The following is a 21,474-nucleotide window of genomic DNA, read 5'->3' as shown; positions in this document are numbered from 1 at the left end:
GAATACAGATGGTCCAGATTCTTTTTTCTTTTTCATGATAGAGGGTCCTCTTGGGGACCCCACAAGCTCTTCAATCAATAGTTTCCACATCAGAAAAACAAGCCTAAGTCTGGAAGGTCATTTTGATATGTGTGACCCGCGGCTACTGGCAGATTACAATGTCCACAGTGTCTATATGACTTCAAGTCCTATCAAGACACCAATTTCCGTCAGTATTTCTCCTACCCTCAGCCCAGAAGGCCACCACTGGACTGTTGAGTGACGGTGGGGCCCTCTCACCAACTCATTGCCACATTCTTGGTAAATGATGCTTCTTATTCTCCTTGCTGTGGAACGCAAGCATCAAACAGGTCTTCCATTCCAGCATGTCCACTTCTCTTACCCTTTACTCCCATCTGCTGCCATCTGCCACAGCAATTCTGGCATTTCAAGTTTGCTCAACTTGCGCCAATGTTCTTTCCATGAATCCAGTGGAAATCCTGATAGGAAGTCACACTATCTTCTCAGCTACTGGCCAGTGTGTTAAATCCAGGATCTCAGAAGAACACTCTGAAATCAACAAACTCTGGTCCCAGATTATGTTCCATTTTGTGGGTCAAGCCCCCAAGAATTCATTCTCACTTGTACGCTCCTGGCTGGACAGTTCACATTGACTCTGTGGCACAGCCTCTTCTAGGTGGATCTACCTCTCCCTTATCAGACCTAATATCATCCCTGCTGGGATACATTGAGACTTACTCTAGTTATCAGCCTGGAGGTCACAAGGAAAGACGCAGACACGGCCTGAGGGGGCAGATTCAGCCTTGCAGGGGACAGATCTCTATGTGGTCTTCTAAAACAGGGGACTTCTCGCTCTGCTATGGTAACGGAATCTTTCTACAGGCTCAGAAATTTCAGGAGAGTCTGAGTACTCAAAACCATGGGGGCATTCACCCAAATGTCTCTAGCTCGTATGTTAGAGTCCCAGATTTTCAGAACTAGGAGCCTGACCTTGGCTTTAGAGATGAGACTTAATTGGGAATTTAACCTTCTATGAAGGTCAGCCAGTTGGACTTTTGGGTCCTAGAGTGGATCCTGGTTTCTCTGCCTTCTAGTTGAGATGATAGTTTCTTTGTGTGCCACCTAAGGGCGTCTCTGACTTTCATAATTGGCTTCTAATTGGCTGTTAGTCCCCTCAGTTGTTCTTTATTCTTCCGTCACACATCAGTGGTACTTCGCAATATCCCCACAATGTCATCTTGCCGTGGCTACTATTTTCTCCATGCCTCTAAAACTCCCACGTAAGTACATCCTTCCGACGGTACACCATCAGAAGTCATCACCAGCGAATGTTTTCACACCTGGACCATCTCTTTGCACCAGGCACTGCCTGTGTTCCACCTACCATAGCAATGGAGTCCTCCCTCTCAGCCAGGTGGTGATTGATTCATATTCTAAACACGGTCCTGTCGCCGTATCTCAGACCTCTCCAGGTACCAACTCTTATAAGTGGTCTTCTCCAGAAGTGGGCACTGACAGATGGATTTTGGGGTGCAAGATGTTTACAAGAGATCAACACTTGTGAAAAGAAACACGACTGGGCAGAGAGAGAAGTCAAACTGTGAAGCAAGTCCAACAGATTTTCCCCAACATAGAGCTGAGCTCTGAAGTGAGCGTTGCCCAACATTGAGAAGTCAAAATGCCCAATCCCTTATAGCCCAGATTCCATCACTGGACATAGGCTGCCTCTAGGAAGGACAGAACCTCAGGAAAGGTAACTCTCTGCCACTGAGGCTAACCCTGGCCAGCTAGTTCTTCCATGAGGAGGAGTCTAGGTGGTCCATTGCAGGAGGCACTGTGGATTTTTTATCTGGAAAATTAATATACAACCCAGTCCCTGTTCATGGGCTTTTCCTAAATGAATGAGTTAGCATACAAGCAAACAGAGTTATAAACATCATATAAGAGGGTTATTTTCAGAATATAGGACTGGGTTAGTGATTGTTTTCCTTTGTTTCTGTAAGATTTTACAGGCAGTTAACTTGAATATTGTCGTGGGGTTCAATTTGTTCCACTCTCTAGTCTCATTGTGATTCATTAAATATCATGCATGGGGCAAACACTCACCCACAAAAGTATGTAGAAGAGTTACTTCAGAGAATTGTCGGTAAAAGAAAAAAACAGTGTGTTGTTAAGGCAGTCTGTTTAACAAATATTCACACCCTTGAGGATTCACCCTTGCTTTTATTTTCACTCTCATTGAAACAAAAAGAGCATCATACATTGCTAGTCCCTTTCGATGTCACACATCCTTGACCATTTGTGGCTCATTTAGTTACTTCAGTGGCTTGAACATCCGTTACTGAAATCTTTATTAATCAAACTAACAACTAATGGAATCATACAAACAAAATCTGTACTCATTTTAAGTTTATTTTCCTTCAAACAAAGGCCATTAGAGTGTCCTCAAAAAGATCTGAATCCAGTTTTTTTAGCTTAAGTATGGTGTGATCTTTGATAATTAATATACACTCTGAGTTTAACCCTACGATTCTGAAAATAAAGATATTTCTCTGCCTAACACACCAGTTGCTGAGGCTTCAACAAACCAATGGGTGTGAACATGCTTTGTAAATTTTAGCGGCTACCAAAATGTGAGGACCCTGGAAACAGAGTTCACAGTCCTTTTTGGAACTGAATCTTAAAGGGTTCCCCTGGTTTTGATTTAGGTCGTGATTTCACGGCTCTCACCCACCCCCTCTGAATTTGCCTACCCATAACCAGGAGCCTTATAATGAGTAGTCAGTGGGAAACCCATATGGTAGGCAACAAAACCTGCTCTCAGAAAACTGCGTTGGTACCTTCCGGAGAGCAAGCTGTAGTCCTGTGTAATTGAGGCTGTCTGATTTTATATGTCTGCGTGTGTGTATGTGTGTGTGTGTGTGTGTGTGTGTATGTGTGTGTGATTGTTAACCTTACTTGTCAACTTGACTGGGCCATGGGGTGCCCAGATTAAACATTATTTCTGAGTGTCTCTGTGAGGGTGTTTTCAGGTGAGATTAGCATTTGAACTGATGTGCTCAAGTAAAGCAGATTGTGTTCCCCAATGTGGGTGAGCCTCATGTAATCAGTTGAGGGGCTGGATAGAACAAAAGTCAGAAGAATGAAGAATTTTCCCCTTTTATCTCTGCCTCACTGTTTGAGCTGTGATATCTCATCTCATTTTCTCCTGCTTTTGGACTGAGATTTATACCATCAGCTCCCCGGTCCTCAGGCCTTTGGACTTGGACTGAATTATACCACAGGTTTTCCTAGGTCTCCAGCTTGCAGACGGCAGATCATATCATGTCTCAGCCTCAATAATCACGTGTATCTCCTATTGGTTTTGTTTCTCTGGAGAACCCTGACTAATACCATATATGTTCAGATATACGTAATCACTGAATTGCTAACGGATATGTAGCAAATTGAAGAAAACCAAAAAAACTCCACGTGTAGGAAAATACACCATTTCTTACTACTTCCCATAAATGTGATCTGGCAGATTAAAACTACTATTTGACATGTTCCAATCCACACCTATGGCAGGTAAGAGATCATTTTTATCCTATTCCAAAGTCTGCTTCTAAATACCACTTAACCCTGTGCTGTTCAATGAGTTTTCAGTAAGAACCCTTATCTTTTCAAAGATTGCAGAAAGTCACTGCAGGAATAAATGCTTAAGCCCTTTTGCAATTTCTCATCTAGCAGGAACTTTCAATTTGTTTTGTATTGGTGAAACAATCTCTATTATTTCTTCTCTTTCTAGTTCTGAGTAAATTCTTCACATTTGCAACGCCAGTGTACAATTCCCGGCAGTACGTTGTTTATGTACATATCTTGTATTATATATCTTGTATTACTGAAACAGCAGGAATGAGAAAGCAGGCCTCCTAGACAAGAAGGATTATACCTCAGCCAGTTATCTAGTGACCTTCATGTAATGCACGTAACCAACTGCAGGCACAAGACAGCAAAAGGAGTCGGGGCCAAAAAAATAAGAAAAAAAGTTTGCCAGGAGCCTGTGAATTTTACCTTGGAGACAACGGGCCATCACCCTCATACCTTTATCAGGCAACTATGTGTAAAGTCAGAGAGATTAGACGCTATGGCCAGGAGGCTGACAGCAGCGCAAATTAATGGCTAAGAACAGAAAGAGCAGGAACAGAGAACATAGTCACCCAAAGAATTATTAAAACAAGAAGGTTTGGAAGCATTCAAAGTTGCTGGAACAGCCCTCCCCAGCACAGGTGGCACCAAGAACGTCACTACATAGGCACCTACTTCAATTCCTCTAACGTCGTAATAACACCCAGGAATAGAAACGGGTTAAACAAGGTTGCCCCGTTGCTTTTAAGATTGCAGAGAAGCAAGGATACACTGAGGGCTTGAAGAGCTCCCAATGGCCAAATCTGGGAAACTTGGAGCAACAAAAATAATGATAGTAGTGGATTATACTCATAAAAAATATAATATCCACAAACCTGTACTGATATAAATAATTACCCAGATAAATAAATCAATGGGGGAGAAGGGATAGCTCTTCCTTACAGTACAAATCCAATTGATAAATGTGGAAGGAATGTTGGAACAAGAAAATCACAATAATTATCACAGATGAGAGTCATCAATAGAGGCTAAAATAAGTGGTCAACAGTATGATGAGAAATGGGATATTTGCACAATCCCAAAGTATCTAACCACAAATACTTATTAGTGGAATACAGGGAAAATGGTAACATTACAATGGCAAAACCACCTTAAGCAAATGATCAAAGTTAATATCATTAATAATGAGATGTATCAACATCATTGAGGATATGAGGCTCTGAGAAGGACCCAACGTCACTTCTGTAGTATCCTGGCCAAAAATGCATAACCTTAATCTAGTATGATGTGCAAACATCAGATAAACACAAATCGAGGGGCATTCTACAAAATAAATGGCCTGTACCCTTCAAAAATGTCAAGGTCATAAGAGAAAAAGAAATCACAGATGAGAGTAGACTAAGAAGGCAGGACAAGTAAATACAATGTGGGATCCTAAATTGGACATTGAGACAGAAAAACAACATCACTGGCGCAATCAGAGAAATGTGAACATCTGTAGATTAGTTCACAGTGTCATAGCTATGCCCATTTCCTGCTTTCAATAATTTTCCCACAGTTAAGACAGATGAATGAAAAGAATACAAGAATTCTCTGTGTCATTTTTTACAAGTGAAAAATTATTTGAAAATGGAAAAGTTAAAAGACAATAAAAAGTACACAAATACTGGAGCCAGCCCTGTGGCCTAGCAGTTAAGTTCAGCGTGCTCTGCTTCAGTGGCCCAGGATCAGTTCCTGGGCGTGGACATATACCACTCATCAGTGGCCATGCTGTGGCAGTGACCCACATACACACTAGAGGAAGATTGGCACAGATGTTAGCTCAGGGCAAATCTTCTTCAGCAAAAAAAAAAAAAAAATTACCTATGGACAAAAATAATAATAATAAGTGCAGAGAAGGAAGCAATGCATTTTGGAAATATCCATGGCATTTCTGACATTTTCTGTATAAAATCAGAAAGATTAGGAGCTATGGCTAGGAGGCTGACAGTAGTGGAAATTAATCATTAAAAGCAGAAAAAGGAGGAAGACGGAATATAGTCACTCAAAGAGTTATTAAAACAAAGAAGTCCAGAAGTATTCAGAGATGCTGGGATCTTCCTCTAATAAATGTTGTTGGTATTATTTTTAAGAAAAGAAAAATTGTTTGGGGCCTGATAATGTCCAGCTAATGCTATCATATATTTGTGCCATCCACGAATATTCATGCAATATTCATTTTCTAGAAGATGTTTTAATTCACAACTTAGTTTGGGTTATTCCCTACTTTGCCAGAAATATCAGTCAAAATCCTAAACATACTTCTCTATCCAATCCAACCTTTGTCTAATTCATAAACTCTTTCCTATTAAACCCTCATCATACTGTTACACTCTTAGGACACACTTACCTTATTCTATTTCAGTATCTTGGGATAGAAGTAGTGTGTGGGATCTTTCAAATGCCAGTCCACCCATGGGCTCCCTGACGACATCCTTCATGAGACATCTCTTATCCTAGGAATGTTTTAGAGCCCTTTTGGGGGGAGGGGGGATGTTTCTCATGGTGGATATGGGTACCACGGACAGCTCCATGAGACATCTCTGGTTGATACAACAGCAATTCATTATCTATCATCAAATCACTTACTTAAAAAGACATCTGCTTTCCAAAGGTTGCATCAAGGGCAATGTCCTGGGTCACCACCTCCATCTCTCTCCCAAAGAGAGAATGGGGCTTTAGCCCTAGAACTTTCTTTCATCAGAAGCAGCAGTTGAGGTGGCATTAGCCTAGGGCAAAAAGAGTGGGTTTCCAAGGACTAATGTTTGGCAAACTATATGCTAAAATAAACATCTCTATATACTCCATGGATCTATTTTAGGAAGTATTTTTCCCTTTGTGATGGTTTTCTCAATACCAATGGTATGCTCAGGGGAACCCACAACAAGAAAACCATCCTTAGCCAACTGGCAAGTGATAAGGGGCACCCTTTTTTCAAAGGGCTAGCAGACAAAAAGAACATGCTAGAAGGATAACCATCAATCCCACACTGGCAGGTAGGCTTCCTGCTTTTACTTCACCCATTAACTTTTTCATTGTTCCCACTTGGCCTGGGCTCATTGAAGTGGTTGGAAATGGAGGAAAGTGAGGAAGAATAGAAGATCTTCCTCAGCTGGGAATATGGAGCAAGAGGAAACCACCACACTTATCAAATGTCAATCCTTTGCTCTGCAGGGAGATGGGATCCATACTTTTATGGCAGATACACATCATGTTTATAGGATTGTGCCAGACACCCCAAAATGTGTGGAACAAGGTCCCTGAATATGCAATTTGATAATACTGCTTTCCATGTGGGGCAGGCTGCAAGTGGGTTTCACAGTATCCCACTTGATTCTTCACTAATTTCCCAGAAATCAGGCTAATTGTGATAAATATCTTCATACACTGCTGAATGTGTGAATAAAGCAATCTCTGTTGATAGCAGTTATTCCATGTTGCCATGTGAACGTGTAAACACTCCAACTTCAGAAGCATAGGTAGCCAAACTCTGCTCTGCTGCATTTCTCTGTTTTAATCATATACAGAGAGCAGGGCCATATGTCGTGGCAACGCTCTGTTCTCTAAGTTGCCAGCCTACCTGTTTGTCATTTGGAATTAAAAGATCTAAATGCTGCTGGAAATTGAATTGGCTCCTCCGCACTCAACCCAATGCAGACAAATTCTGAATGTTCAAACAGTGATCACACATCATTTTCTACCATCCTAAATCCCAGGGCTAATTTTCCAGTGGCCTATAGTAACTTGGGAGCTGATGAGAAAGATAGATACCCTACATTTCCAGGTACCACAATATTACTGAAAGGGTACTGAAAGAAATATGTCTCAATAAAGAAAATTAGGATGCAGAAAGAATAAAGATGTTCCTCCTGTGGTACATAATAGCTCAGGAGTTAATTCCACCAAATCATCTGAGAGTATTTCTCAGCCTTATGTCCCAGAGAGCTTACATTTTGAGGTCTTCAGAACCAGAGGGTGCCACCTGCTTCCTGGATGTGCCAACCACTGGGAAAGCTCTGAGATAGAAAGAAAGGAAGGAAAATAAATACTGAAACTTGATAGCGAAGATACCAAAAATAAAATTCTGAACATACTATCTTTAGTGCAGTAGTGTGGGTTCCCAAAGAAACACCCCCTGAGACAAGGATGCTAGAACAAAGCATTATTTGAGACAGGAGCCCCGGAGACACAAGAAGACTAGTGTATTAGTTTCCTAGAGTTGTTGTAACAAGAGACCACAAAATTAGTGGCTTGGACCAACTTGAATTTATGCTCTCACAGTTGTGGAGACCAGAAGTCAGAGATCAAGGTGGTGCAGGTCCAGGCTCCCTCTGGAGGCTCTAAGGGAGGGTCCTTCCTGCCTCTTCCAGCTTGTGGGGGCTCCAGGCATCCCTTAGTTTGTGGTTGCCTCCCTCCCATCTCTACCTCATCTTCACGTGGCTTCTGGTCTGTGAGTGTGTCTCTCCTCTTCTGTCTCTTATGAGGACACTTGTCATTGGGCCTGAACCACCTTAAAAGAGTAAGACCTCATCTTAACTAATTGCATTTGCAAAGACCCTCTTTCTGAATAAGGTCGCATTCTGAGGTTCTGGGTGGACACAAATTTTGAAGGACACCATTCCACCCACAAGAAACAGTGAGGAATATGTTTCTTATGATGGGTCACCATCAAAAACATTTGAAAACCACGGCTCAAAATGCCACTCTTGGGCTCATGACAGTCTGTTCTGTCAAGACTGTATCATTACACATTGTCCTCCAGGATCCCATGTCTGTCTTCTAGTGGAGAAGTTTTTCCTCTAGGTTTCTGAAGATAAATTAGTAAATTTAATGGATTTCCACCTCCCCTTGCTACGTTCTCATTCTTCTCCCCAAAGTCGTGGTCCTCGCAAAAATAGTGAATAGAGTATGTTTTCCCTCCAAGAATATATCTGTTCTGTGTCTCTATCTGTACCTTCCATCATTAAGAGAAGACTATCACAGTGGTGGTTCACGAAAGACACAACTAGATCATTTGCTCTCTCTCTCTGATGTCTTCTATGGAGGGAGAAGCAGAGAAACACACCCTCAACTGCTGGTGGAAAGCAGGTCCCGCAAATTCCCTATGCTTCTATCCACATGATGCTAAGAAGATAAATAGGCCAATAAGAAGAAACCAAATTGGTTGTTTGGCACCCTCCAACATCCAACAGCTGGCTGCTTGATTGAATCGTTCGCATTTCGTCTACTCACCCTTGGTAGTACCTCATCAAGACAATTTGCAAATGGCAAGTCAACAGAAAGTGCCTTGATGCAGAAATTCTTGAGTACGTAGAGCTTCTGTCAACCATCTCTGAAACATGTGAACATCGGGACTGTGTGCTAGGGAGTTATCTTATGTAGGCTTCATCATCTTGCATTGTCTTCAATTTCTTCCATTGTGCTTACAGAGCCTAGGACACATAGTGCTTGAAATGAACTTGTTCTCTTCACCACGGGCCTAGAGATGAGATGAGAAAAGAAAAATGAGTGAGTAGGTTCCTCCTGGGTTACTTGTTCACCAACCCATCCATTTACTCATTCACCCACCCATCCATTTATTAAACAAACATGTACCACCTCCTATAAAGTGAACAATTGTGGTAAGGTCTCCTGAAAGCTTACCGGTTGATATAGGGCTTGATGTATTCCCACTTTACTAAAGCAAACTGAAAATAGTAAATACTAAGAGCATTCCTCAAGATTAGAGAGCTAGTAGACAGTCATGAAACTACCTCCCAGAAGGAGCTGGCTCCCTTCAAAGACCGTATCCTCCATCATCCCAGGGTGCGTGCACTCTACAATCACCCATGCGGAGGGCAGCTAACATAAAATATCCCACTCCTTACAATAACCCATGAGCTTTCCTTTATTGTTTCTATTTTGAACATAAGTAATTAAGCCTCAAAAGTTTTTAAGTCAGCATCCTCATGATCACATGAACTGAGAGGCAAGCCCAGGCTACCTGATTCTGAATTGTAATATATTTTATTCCATGAAATTGCATGTGATATCATTTTTCCAGTAGACTTTAATTCACCTGCTATTTATTTAGAGCAAATTTTTATCCCTGAATAACTCCCCAGTCCCCTTTTCCCCTTTGCCATGTACCTATGCCCCTCTCTTCACTAATAGCTGTTTTCTCAGGGATAAAAAGTATTATTGATTATAAAGTAAAATTAAAAGGGACATACTCCGTGGTGAACAAATCATAAATTGAAACATGAATAAAGATAAAATTAAAATAACTTTTAATTAACCTTCCAGTAGCATCTACAGTTACATGACCTTTCATGAGTATAGAGAATAGTTGTGTGTATTTGGATATACATTTTAATGCTGAAAATTTACCCCAAAAGATGTGCCTATTCTTTTTAAAAAAATTAAAAATTATGTAAACTTATTAACTATTCTAGACTACTAGTAATTTTGTTATTGCTATAAATTGATCTTCAACTACCTGCCTCACTCTGTTCTATGTCTAAATAACCATCCTTCTATGACTCTCTTCATCAAGTTATTTTAGATGCAATTGAAAGAAAAAAAGAGCTGGCTTTTTTGCTGCATTGGAGAAAGAAGGGCACATAATTTTGATTAGTTCGTTAAAGAAGAAATAGTGGCTGAACACTCTATGGCAAAAAATCCTGGAGAGACCCAAATTAACACAATTTGTGATAGAAATACTGTATCAGCACCTTTTGCAATGCAAGAGTAAGAACTCAGATCTACATCAGTTGTTCTTTTGAAGCTCAATTCTCCATCAATCTTTTTCATACTTTTGACAAATAACAGAGATCGTGAACTACTTGGAGACAGAAAAATAAACAATCAGCCTACACCTGTAAAGAAGAAACCACTCGGTTATAGCAACATAAGGTGCAGGTCAGCTCTGTTCATTTTGAGATGGGTCCAATTACGTTCAGCTTTGGGGGACGGAGTAAATGCAATTAGTTATTTTAAATCACAGAATGCATTTTTATTACAAATTGGAAACACAGAGGAATAGAATACGTTTGCTCTGCAGGACCTTGCACAGATCATATGTGGATTACAAGACCACTCACACCTGTGAGAGTATTGCCATAAGAGTAGCTCCATCCAAGGCAGAGATTAAAAGTCCACAGCTAATAAAGATGGATTTCCTCCCTGCCATCCATCTCCCTGCACTCATTTCTGTTATCACATGTGAACCCCACTCTTGTCACATACCATGCTCATCATCCATTATTAAAATAGAAGTCTCCAAGTCACAAGCAGAAGCATAACTCATACGCATTTTTCTGATACAAGTGGAAATTCCATTTCCAGGGGGTAATAAGAGTCCAAGGACCAGTTGGAACCCCAGGATTCTGTTGGTGGGGTGCAAAATGGTGCAGCTGCTATGGAATTCTAACTCTAAACAGTGTTGCCCTTTGTACCTGTAAATCAAGCCTTCTGCCATTATTTGAATGTTCCAATACCTTACCGGTGGCTTCAGTGTACAGAATTCGTGTAAAATGGGAAATGCTCATGTTATATAAGAGAGAGGATAGATTCACAATTAACACAAAGATAGGAAGCTTTATGCAGGTCATTTGAGTCAATCAGATATTCATTGAATTTGAGCCATGGACTGTGTTCTCAACTGGGATCAGAAAAAGTAGAATATGTTGAAAGATCGTGCTGGAAATGCACCGTTCAAAAGGGTCTAAAAGATGACCTGTCATTGTGAATTTTATATATGTGTTTATACACACATATGGACACAACAATTACATTGATATAAACATATAATAAAAATACATATCAAAATAAATTGTATTAAAAATAGAATTGCATTAAAAATGTAAATAAATTGAAATAAACAAATGGGACTACATCAGACTAAAAAGCTTCTGCAAGACAAAGGAAACCATCAACAAAATGAAAAGACAGCCCACCAACTGGGAGAAAATAGTTGCAAATCATATATCCAACAAGAGTTTAATTTCCAAAATATATAAACTCATATAACTCAACAACAAAAAAATGAACACCCTGATCAAAAAATGGGCAGAGGATATGACAGATATTTTTCCAAAAAAGACATACAGATGGCCAAGAGGTATATGACAAGATGTTCAACATCATTAATTATTAGGGAAATGCAAATCAAAACTACAATGAGATATCTCCTCACACCTGTCAGAATGGCTATAATTAACAAGACAAAAAATAACAAATGTTGGAGAGGACATGGAGAAAAGAGAACGCTCATACACTGCTGGTGGGAAAGCAAACTGGTGCAGCCACTATGGAAAACAGTATGGAGACTTCTCAAAAAATTAAAAATAGAAATACCATATGATCCAGCTATCCCACTACTGGGTATTTATCCAAAGAACATGAAATCAACAATACAAAGAGATTTATGCACTCCTATATTCATTGCAGCATCATTCACAATAGCCAAGACATTGAAGCAACCCAAGTGCCCATAAACTCATGAATGGATAAAGAAGACGTGGTATATATATGTATATATAATGGAATACTACTCAGCCATTTAAAAAGACCAAACTATCCCATTTGCAACAACATGGATGGACCTTGAGGGTACAATGTTAAGTGAAATCAGCCAGACAGAGAAAGACAAACACCGTATTATTTTGCTCGTACGTGGAAGATAAACAAACTCATGGACAAAGAGAATAGATTAGTGGTTACCAGAGAGGAAGGGGGTAGGGGGAGGGCTAAAGGGGTAAAGGGGCACATATGTATGGTGACTGACAAAAACTAGACTATTGGTGGTGAGCTCGATGCAGTCTATACAGTAACTGATATATAATGATGTACATCTGAAACTACAATGTTATAACCAACAAAATAACTTTAAAAATAAATAAATTGTATTAATTATATATCTTATGAAATATATAATTATATATAATATCTATATGTACTATGCAGTATCTATATTTTTATACATATAATAAAATATGTACATTATAGTAGTATGCTTATATTATATATAAATATACTAATAGTAAATATGCTTTATTAATATGAATATACAGTAAAAATACAAACATAATTTAAATAAATTGTATTAATTATATATTATGTGTAATATATAATTATATATGTGATATCTATATGTAATATGTATATTTTTATAGGTATAATAATATTTGTGCGTTATAGAAGTACGGTTATATTACATACAAACATATGAGTAGTAAATATGTTTTATTAATATGAATATAGGATATATAAATTGTATTTTCTATATAATTAATATAGATTGGAGTGACATAAATTTATACGCATATGTTAAAATATTTAAGGTGTATCACCTCTAAGCATATGTATTTACAGCAATGAAACTCTCTCACAATGCGTAGATGCCTTTTTTTCTTCACTCATTCAGCCTTGATGGGCAATCAAGACCCCTTTTCCCATGGAGGAGGTGACTGCCTGCACATGTGTGCCCTTCTGAAGGGAGGTGTTTGGGAATAGGGACTCAACAAGAGGATACTTTCCAGCTTTTATGTCCTTATGAGAGTCACACTTAGGCTTTAAACACTAGAAGGCAGTCATTTCGAATAAAGACAAGAAAGAAACATGTAGAATGCAGGCTATTGAAGCATCCCGCAGACGTGTGGTCCAGCCGTGCTGGGGACTGGAGACGTGCCTGACCTGGCGCTCAGGCGCATCGCGACGCATGCATCTTCGGTCCAACGGAGGCCCACAGTCTTCTCACTAGTGAGGTCCCACTCTGTCTTTGCTCTTTCTAATACTTCTTTTTTTTTGGAATATTATGGCCATTGAAGCAAGCGAACATATGGCTGTGCACTGGAAACCGGAAAAGCTGCCATTGAAAAATACCTCACCATAGTATGCTCATGGTAAATCCAAATGCCAATGGTCATCTTTAAATAAACTACACGGCAACTTATTTTGCACTGAAAGATGAACGAGTGGTCGTATCAATTAACGTATAGACAACTAATATGGTTTTTGAAAATGGCTTTGATCACTGAATACCATGAAAATGTGGTCTTTTCACTTCAAACCCTCACTCATCCCAGACATGTCTCTCACCAGCCGCTTTTGCTGGTGTTAGTTTCCAATTCCATGGACCAGAAATGTTCCCTTGTTGTTTGATTTACATTCCTGTGTTAAATAGTGAGTGTGAAACTTTTCCATAAGGAACATAATTACTTTGTTTTGTGATGTGTGAGCCCACACAGGTGAATGGCATGTGAACTCAATGAAATATGCTTGTGATGATGCATTTGATTCAAAAGGAGCCAAGCACGGCTGATTAAAAACAGCAGATAATCCTCAACATCTTTCCTATTTGACTTCTTGGGAGAAAGATTCATATCCGTCTATAGACACTGACGAGGTTGAGAATAAAGTTGGGTTAATAATCTTCCATCCAATCAATCTGAAGGCAGGTGCTGGCAGCCCCAATTGCCTGATACAGAGCAAGTGAGAACCAGCCCAGAACTTCAACTTTAAAGGGACTATTCATCATATCGGTAGTGAAGTTCTGAAGACCACTTGCTGATTAAACAATCATAAAATAATAGAAAGTGAGGGCTTGGAGGAGACTTCTGATAACATCTTTCTCTGCTCCTCCATTTTGCAGGAGCTGTGCGACTTTTCACGAGCAGATCAAAATACATCCCTGAACTCTGCAATCAGAATTTTAAAATAGGTATCCCCCATTTAGGGGACTCCAAGACACAGCCTGCACACCTTTCTCCAACACGTAACTTCTACTTTGGCGTGAACTGAATGGAATTCTCTATCATGATCCCAACGGAGGAGAAGAAAGGATGAGAACAAGAAAGAATGAGTGGTACCCAGTCCATCAATGGTGTTGGTCAGAGGGATCGCCTGCTTAAGGCAATAAAAATTTGCAAAACGTTCTACTAGACCTTTTCATTAAATTATAAGTGCCTACACTCATAATTCTGCAGCAGAAGAAGAGGGAAAATGGTGCCCTGTGCACAAGCTACCACGTCTCATTCATATTCTTCTCAGACACATTATATTAAAAAGAACTTCTGTGGAGTTTCTTATGGAAATTTCCTTCGACCTGGCCTTGCTTGGATTCATTTGATAAATCTGCATATATATTTACTCTTTTATGACTCTAAATATAACCACACAAGTCCCATCTCCATGTTCATTTGAGGTACCCTAAATTTCTATTTTTGACATGATTACTCTTTGCTCTAGCCAAGTTATTGGCTTTCCCGCAGTAGACAAAAGAGACCCACAAATTCGCTTTGGATGTTTCACTGTGTTTCTTTAATACCAAATGACACAATTTAACACCTCCCAGGCCTCCGGCTCGCCACAAAATTGAACGCGATTTTCTTTGAAAACGACAGAATCCACCAATGCATTCGACAGCCTTCTCCGCATCCGAGGTCAGGAAGTTGTCTTCAAGAAGATAAATGCCTGGTAGGAAAACAAAGAAAAAGTGTTTTGAGTTTTAAATCTACGCAGCTGGAATGTCAAAGAGAGATACGAAGGAGAAAAGAATCTACCAGCTCCTGTGTACTCAATGATAAAAATCAGGGGGATTCTGAATATCCAGCCAGTACGGGATGAAACTGCAGATAAAGTACAATGAAATGTGTTCCTTTTCATTTAAAAGAAATAAAAGCAGTCTCGTAAAAGGTTAAGGCTCCACGCCTATCTATTAATGTACAAAGCTTCCACACAGCATCTTGAGACGTGGGGAAGCATATCAGGGATTTTTGCTTTCCACTGCTATTATTCCTTGCTGGGTTGAAAGCAGGATTAGTCACTTATTAAGAGTTGCTCAAGGGTGCACAAAACCATATTGTTAGCTAGAGGCACCATGTAAAGCAGATCTCACATTGTATAACTGAAACTCTACACCCATCGAACAACAATTTCCCAAGACCCCCCTTCTGCTGGCAGCCATCATTCTATTTTTGGTGTCTATAAGCTTGACTATTTTATATACCTCAGATAAGTGGAATCATGCAGTATTTTGTGCACTTAAAAAATTTGTTAAGAAGGTACATCTCAAGTTAAATGTTCCTCCCACACACACACATACAGAAAACAAAAAACAAAAGGAACACAAGGAAACATTTGGAAGTGATGGCTATTTTTATTATCTTGATAGTGGTGGTGGTATCATAGGCATATCCCTGTGTCCAAACTCATCAAATTGTACACATTAAATATGTGCAGTTTTTTGTATGTTAATTATACCTCAATAAAGCTGTAAAAAAAGAGTTACTCAAGAGAATTCCTCTTCAATTGTAAGGATGAAAATCTTCAATAAAAACACAAATTGCAAAAACAGAAAAACAGTGCTTCTGTATCCAGCTGTTTGCCTGGGACCACATACCCGACCAGAGAGTTTTGAACACTTGGCTAGAACAAACATCTTCAATCAAGTGGCTGCTGGCAACCGAGCAGCTTTCTTCAAAGTGTGAGGGATGTCATGGCTTAATTTTGGCACACAAGTGCACACATTCTGGAATGTGATCTGCAAACCAATGTTGGCACAGTGAGCAGAAGACTTGAATAGAAAAAATTATTGATAGGAAGGGGGTAATACCGGTCTGCCGGGTGAGTTTCGCCTCTGACGACGGGAGTCCAACAACGCTTTCCCTCTCTATTAGCTCCCGCTGGCACACGCAGACCCATGCACACTTCCTTCCTCTTCTCCGCACTGCTCTTGCCTGAGCAAGAACACACGTGTCTGGCTTTACCCTTGCAGCTAATGAATGAACTGGAAGATACCGGCAGAGCCTGCAAGATGAATTAGGTTGCTGAGTTGGGCACGTACGCCTTCAACGTTTAAAAACAAGTTCTGCCTTCAGCTGAGCAGACCCACTGTGCCATCCCCACACTCAGCATCACAGAACGTGTTCATCAAGTCCCCGAGAATAACCGTAGCTCTTCTCTACTAACTGTCGTGGTCTGTTTTCCTTTTGTATTGTTTCTGTCCAAGTGGGAGAGAAGAGCTGTGCGGGGGTTCTTGGGGCTTTATTTTCCATAGGGCAACAGCTCCCTCTATCGCCCCAACATCCTTCCACTTACTGAAAGCAAAAGAACCGTCATCAGCCTTGTGACACATTTGGTTGCTTCTTAGCACCTTGAAAACGCACACTTATCAGATCAGTCTGGATGCGCTGCAGAGGCATGGTGGGGAGAGGCTCAAAATTCAAGCCACTGTACAATTTTCCTCTGTATCAAAGATTTTAATGTTCCAGCCCAAGAGATTTAAAAAAAATGCATTTCCTCATTAGATTATCTCAATTATGAAGTTTCTGATGCTCGAAGAACATCCTACCATAAATCATGACTTTCTCCCTCTTCAATATCCTTAATATATTATAACTTTATTAGAATTTATTAGAATAATATAATACTCTAAGACTGTAACACACAATCTTTTTTGAATGGCTTGACAACTTAGTTTGGATGGCTCTTCTTACTTGTTCTGTTATTTATTCTACCTCCAGAGAAGTTTATTTTTTCACGTGTCCTTATTTTTGCAGACTTGCCGTGTAAAGCATTCCATTACATCAATAAGTATATGTGAATCCTACACAATCTCCTAAAGCCCCATTTTAGCACCCATGATATACCAAAGACACACAAGGAATGTTTCTACTCACCTTCTCACTAGTTAGGAAGAAAAAGGAACAGAAATGAATCCATTTATTGTTAAAAATTAAATTTAAAAAGAATTTGGAGATCAATGTGAGTTGGGGTGGGGTGTCACAAATATAACTTTCAGAGAGAGGGGCATTCTTCTAAAACCATTAGGATGGGACACCTGGGAGCCTTTGGAGGAAGTGAATGTATTTTTCATTTGGGAGGGTTGTGAACTTTTGGGGGTCAGAGGGTGGACTCTGATCAGAGGCAGAATTTTAAAGATGATCTCCATGATTCTTGACACCTGGATGAATGGATGTACTGTGAATACAATGGACTAGTGAATCTCTTAATTAAGCTACATTATATGCCAAAGGTGAAGGGATTTTGAAAATGTAATTAATTTCCTTAATCTGCTCACAGGGAGTTAATCCGAGGGAGATGATCCTGGGTGGGTCTGACCTAATCAGGTAGAGCTTATAAAGACAAGGTCCAGACCTTCCCTAAAGGAGAGATTCAAAGTAAGAGAGATTCTCCTGCTGACCTTGAAAAAACAAACAGCCATGCTGTGAACTACCTATGGATGGAGCCACATGGAAAGAACCTGAGGGCAGCCTCTAGAAGCTGAGAGTGTTTCCTGGCCAACAGCCAGCAAGAAAATAGAGACTTCAGTCTTGTAGCCCCAAGAAATGGATTTTGCCAGCAATCTAAGGGAGCTTGAAAGCAATACTTTCCCTGGGTAAGCCCCCAGAGAGAACACAGCCAGCCAACATTTTAGCTCTAGCATTGTAAGACCCTAAGTAGAGAACCCCGTTAAAATACTCCAGACCTGGGCCGGCCCTGTGGCTTAGCGGTTAAGTGTACGTGCTCCGCTGCTGGTGGCCCGGGTTCGGATCCCAGGCATGCACCGACGCACTGCTTCTCCGGCCATGCTGAGGTCGCATCCCACGTACAGCAACTAGAAGGATGTGCAGCTATGACGTACAACTATTTACTGGGGTTTAGGGGGAAAATAAATAAATAAATAATTAAAAAAAAAGAAAATATGGGCCTCACTCCTACAACCTCAGTGAACTGAATTTTGCCACCAACCACATGAGCTTGGAAGGGAACCCAAAATACAGTAAAAACACACAGCCTAGATGACACCTTTATTGTAGCTTGGTAAAACTCTTGAGTGGAGTATTCAGAAAGCCATGCCCACACATTTTACCCACATATAATACATGCAAAATCAATGTACATTATTTTACTATGTTTGTGGTAATTTGTTATGCAGCATAGCTAACCATACAGAACTATTAAGAAGGAGGTTACCATTAGACGACTGAATAGCCCCAAATATCTCATCTGGATGAATTCAATCATGTTACAAGATCTACTGGGGCTTTGGGGGTAAAAAAATAAATAAATAAAATTATAAAAAATATATATATATATATTCCAGACCTGTGACCCAGGAAAATGATAAGATCATAAATATGCATTGTTTTAAGTTTCTGAGTTTCAGTAATTCACTACGCAGCAATAGAAAACTAATACAAGGGGTTACTATCTCAAATATATAAAGAACTCGTACAACTCAATAGAAAACAAACAATCCAATTAAAAAATAGGCAGAGGATCTAAATAGACATTTTTCCAAAGAAGATACACAAATAGTCAATAAGATCATGAAAAGGTGCTGAAAATCACTAATCATCAGGGAAATGCAGATCAAAAATACAGTGAGATATCACCTCACATCTCTGAAAATGGCTTTTATCAGAAGGACAAGAAATAACAAGTGTTGGTGAGGATGCGGAGAAAAGGGAACCCTTGTGCACTGTTGGTGGAGATGTAAGTTGGTACAGCTACTATGGAAAACAGTACGGAGATTCCTCAAAAAATTAAAAACTACCGTACCATCCAGCTATTCCACTTCTCAGTATTTATCTGAAGAAAACAAGAAAGCTAATTTGAAAAGATATGAGCACCCCCATGTTCATCGCAGCATTATTTACAATAGCCAAGACAACCAAAGTGTCCATTGATGGATGAATGGATAAAGAAAATGTGGTCTATATATACAATGGAATATTATTCAGCCATAAAAAAAGAAGACAATCCTACCACTTGCAACAATATAGATGGACTTGGATGGTATTATGCTAAGTGAAATAAGTCAGAGAAAGACAAATACAGTATGATCTTACTTACATGAGGATCCTAAAAAAACTGAACTCATAGATACAGAGAACAGATTGGTGGTTGCCAGAGGCAGGGAGTGGGGGGTGGGAGAAATGGGTAAAGGTTGTCAAAAGGTTAAAAAAAAAGAAAACAGAAAACTAATATAGTGTGGGACATCCCAGAAGAAAATGGAGGAATTGTTCCTAAGATGACGGATGGTGGCAGGGACATGAGGGTGAACACTAAGAAGACAGAAATGACTAAATGGAGATCCAGTTTACAGAATGTTTTGAAAACCCAGAACAGGACTTTTCTTTGCATGTTCTGTCTTTTTTAAGTATATAAACCACCCCACAGCATGACCAGAGCTTTTCACAAGAGTAGTGCCAGAGTTGAATCAAATTTCCCACCAGATCTGTTTTTACCAATACAACAGATCCCAACGATCATTGAGATACCTAGTCTTGGGTCTAGGGTCACCATCTGTGAGCGGAGAAAGTAACTATACATTTTTATTTTGAGAGCTATCTTGACTGCTGTGACAAACAAAATGTTTCTCATAGATGTGTCTCACTCAGCAATAGGCATCCCTTTTCGAAAACATCTCATTTCCTATTTTACGGTTTGGTACATCTCAAGATCTCCCAGCTATACGTTAGCACCATGATTGCATTCAAATTGAAAAATTTTTAATTTCGTTCTGCTGCCGCAGATCTTGACTGTTCACACGTTGCTGAGTTTATTGAATGCTGTGCCTTCTCTACTAGCTCTGAATTAATTTGCTTTTTGAGGTTTCTATTAGCTAACCTCTGTCTGACTTAGAAAATGAAGCTATCTTCTCCTCCCCAGGACACTCGCCTTCCCTAACGTTGAATTATTCTGCTCACTCCTCCCAAAAAATCATTTGAGGTAAGCAACCTATGATGTGTGTTGTTTCCCACACCACCAAACAATTCTCCAATTCACAGTGAACACTGATCAGGTACCCTACAATTTAACTCATTCTGACACTATCTACCTGGAGAGAGCATCAGAGCCCGCAGGTTAAGGGTTCAGTCCTTTATGACTGTTCCCACTTCAGATGCCAGTCCTAAACCCAGGTTGTCACCTGTGCTTCTGACTGACTGGCTATAAATCAGAGGTGCCCAAGACCCTCTCCTCAGGTTTCACTAATTTCCTGGAGCAGCTCAAAGAACTCAGGAAACTGGTTTACCTACTAGAGTCCTGGTTTATTACAAAAGATATTAAAGGATACGAATGAACAGCCAGATGAAGTCATTCATACATACGGCGAGGTCCAGAAGGGTTTTAAACACAGGAGCTTCTGTCTCCATGGAGTTTGGGATGTACCAAGGTCAGGAGAGGGGCTAAATTCCAACCCTCTAATCACAAAGTTGGTTCCCCTGACAACCAGTCCTCACCCTTTTGTGACCTAGGGGCATTCCAAAAGTCTCATCATTAACATAACAAGAGACATCTTTATGCTTTCCTCACTTAGGAAATTCCAATGGTTTTAGGAGCTCTGTGTCCGAAATGGACAAAGACCAAATATATATTTCTTGTTATAAACCCCAGTGTCACACTATCTCACCTTTGAGATTTGAGAATATTTATTTGGCGGTGTCATTTTTTAAATCATTGGATTGGTCTCATTGGTCAGACTCTAGCATCTAGATTTTCAAGGTATTTTTTTGGATCCCAGATAATACTAATTAATACTGAGGTTGGTCACCTACTGTATTTTATAACAAGTCTTAAGGAATTATTCATATTTCAGTTTGTTTAATCTGAGGATATGCCCGTTATATCTACCCACTGTAGATAATGTCTTCAGTATGTTCCATTTGTTGTTTTTCACCATTGATTTGATTCAACATTTCCTTTGCTCTCTACCAACATGACATCTGTTAACAAGCCTACTCTCCAGTTTGCTCATTGCTATGGTCTGAATGTTGGTGTCCTCCCTCAAGTCCATCATGTGTTGAAGCCCTAACCCCC

The 21,474-nt window shown here is 39.8% G+C and overlaps 1 long non-coding RNA gene across 1 annotated transcript in view; it reads right to left on the bottom strand.

Annotated features, from left to right (window-relative positions):
• LOC131400692 (uncharacterized) overlaps positions 1–20,818 on the bottom strand; it is a 33,492-nt gene extending 12,674 nt beyond the window's left edge. Inside the window, exons 1-3 of the long non-coding RNA XR_009217404.1 lie at positions 20,766–20,818; positions 8,899–9,145; positions 7,617–7,682 (exon numbers count right to left, since the gene is read on the bottom strand). This is a non-coding gene — a long non-coding RNA (uncharacterized LOC131400692). The remainder of the gene's footprint in view (positions 1–7,616; positions 7,683–8,898; positions 9,146–20,765) is intronic.
• Between the last annotated feature and the right edge of the window lie 656 nt (positions 20,819–21,474).

This window comes from Diceros bicornis, chromosome X (assembly GCF_020826845.1).
Source record: "Diceros bicornis minor isolate mBicDic1 chromosome X, mDicBic1.mat.cur, whole genome shotgun sequence".
NCBI classification, from domain to species: domain Eukaryota; kingdom Metazoa; phylum Chordata; class Mammalia; order Perissodactyla; family Rhinocerotidae; genus Diceros; species Diceros bicornis.
The sequence above is the reverse complement of the archived record's forward strand: the minus strand, read 5'-3'. Positions and strand labels throughout refer to the sequence as shown.